Consider the following 2,713-nt stretch of genomic DNA (forward strand, 5'->3'; position numbering starts at 1 on the left):
CAAAACTCATCAAAGATCCCAAATTATTGTAGCAGAGACAATTACTATTGAAGGGCAAGCATTTTGTTTTTGGTATGTTTAACTTCGCTTCGATCTCGAGATCAAAATCCCTTACAAACCCCTCCACCCTCAAAAAGTTCAATGCTAAACAATGTCATTCTAAATTTGCAAAGGTTTCCTCAAAATTTGTGAATGATACATTGATGATGAAGAATGTATGAAAAACTTTTCAGCTTTTATATAAATTATTGTTTACGAGAAATCATTATTCATTATATTAATACTTCAATTAATAATAAAAATTAAAAGCTGATAAGTTTCCTCATAGTACCCTTTAGACAAACACTTCTTTTAGAAGTATCCCTCAAATATCTTTCAGGACAACTCTTCTCCTTAAATGTTCTTGACATTCTTCAAGTATTCCCATTGGATATCAACTTTCACCCTTAGGATGAAGGTGGCTACCTTTGTTTTCATATTTTCAAATTAGTTATTAACCCTGAAAAAACTCTTCTTCCCTAACATCCATACCTCTGCTTCTTCAACCTTCTTCACCTCTTCATCAAATGTAGGAGGCTTTTCCTTCTTAAGTTCTTCCAGCATGAAGTATTTCCCTTTCCTTCTTCATTGATGGTGTATTTTTTGCTATAGCACTAGGTAGTTATTTGGGGAATATTATTGTCCTTTATGGGGTACTCAGAGGAGTTCCACCCCTCATGATGTCTTCACTTCCTTTTATGTGCCTTTTCTTCGATCTCTTTCCTTTTGCACGATCAATCCTCATACCTTTCCTTCCTTTCCCTAAATAAATCTGCTTGAACTTGTAGCTATCTCCTAGATCATGTTGCTTATATCTTTGTAAATCTGATAAGCTTCGCAGTAGGAACACATTTACTTCATCCCATTGCTCTTGAGCTCTGACAATCCTCTTATTGTCAACCTTACAACTTCTTATCTTTTCCTTCAAACTTCTAAGTGTATCCATCTAGTCAGGAGATCCTACCTCTCCTGTCTTCTTAACTAATTCTTCCTCATGCACATGTTTTGACCTATCAGTGCTATAGTGTGCCATCTCATTGTTTATTCCCTTTGATCTTGTGTTATTCCTTTTGTGTCTTTCTATCTTGTAACATCAAATTCCAAGTCAGTACATCTATCATAGAAATAATGAAATTAATATGAAATCCATGGTTCCAATATTATAAACATCGGATAACAACATTCATGATCATAGACTACACTCTACAATAGATCTTAAAACATCATCATACCAGGAAAAAGCCCCTAGCTCTTCTCCATAGGTCCAGTGTTGAACTATTTTCTCAAATAACACTTTGTAACACCTCTATCCACCACATTGACCATACTAAGTGAAAAAGAAGGCATTAATACCACTAATCAAACTTCAAAATCCTGTTATGGAAATGGGGTCTTAAAATTTCATCAATTTTAAAACTCCTTGGGACTAAAAATTAAGGCCACTGTTGTGCCTGAATCAATGACACCTTTCCAGTGATATAAAATTTATCGAAAATTGACTCATGAATCAAAGGTATAGTCATTTGAAGTTGAGCCATTAAACTCCCGCCACATCAGTGTTATGATTCCATTTGGCACCCATGTGGTATCCCTCCACACCCTCATGGGAGGTCCGTGCCATCCTTCTTTTCTCACGTGTTCATAACCATTCCTAAGTGGCATTTCATCCTCACCATTTCGTGGTACCTACTGGTCCACCCTCTTAACCTTGCAATCAACATTTTTCTCATTATATTCATTCTCAACTTTGGCCACTCCTTTTCCTTAGCACAAAGTGAAAAATCACAAAACATTAAGTCTGCGGTGATATGGGAAATTTACATCAACTCCTAAGTGGGGTTTCACGTCTCTCGACCCTCACCCCCTCATTAACCTTGGCCTATTGCCAACCACCTTCCCATTGTTTCAAGGTGATATAAACTTGTTCGCATTAATTAATGGAAGGGATTTCCATCTCAATCGGCATCAATCTCAGCCCACATCTTATCATGCTTTGCCACAATCCTCCGAGGTCTCGAGACCCCAAGGGCCGAGATGACATCATCACAACATCATTCCCTCCAAGTGGACTCTTTCGGGAGCACCACATGTTAGTGAATATTTGGGCCTTTCGACCCTCTGATATGGCCTATTCTAGCTACAACATAACACACCATTATGGCACCATGTTAGCCTATAATCATGCCACCTTCCCACCTCACTTGGGTCCCATTGTTCTTGACCCTTAGTAACAAAACCATAATTTCACGTTATAATGATTTGGCCCTAATTCAAGGGATTAGTTTAGTGCTCAAAAATCAAAGTGTGCGACAAAGATCGAAACATGTACCATAGCATGGATCTTGGCTATCTGAATCCAATGCAACTCGTTTCACTTAAAAAAAATATTGTGTGCTCTCGATATCGCGTTTTGACTAATTTGTCAAGTAACTAAAATTTTTGTAATATGGATTGCAGGTATGCCCAGTCAACAGTCTGTACGCAGACTAGGAAGGTGACTAGGAAGTTTACTATTTTTTATGTTTTTATGAGCCAATGGCAGGTTCTCACTTAGCCTCTCCACATTGGTCAAATTTTCTTGAGTTTTAATTGGTTGTGCATTCGTTGAGGTGGTCCAATGGTGGAGAGCCATGTGGGCCAATGGTTGATTGCCATGCGGCCTCCCAAATGTATT

The sequence above is a fragment of the Pinus tabuliformis genome, chromosome 9 (assembly GCF_031772625.1).
Source record: "Pinus tabuliformis cultivar Carrire ecotype Pingquan chromosome 9, CPIR1, whole genome shotgun sequence".
Classification (NCBI taxonomy): Eukaryota; Viridiplantae; Streptophyta; class Pinopsida; order Pinales; family Pinaceae; genus Pinus; species Pinus tabuliformis.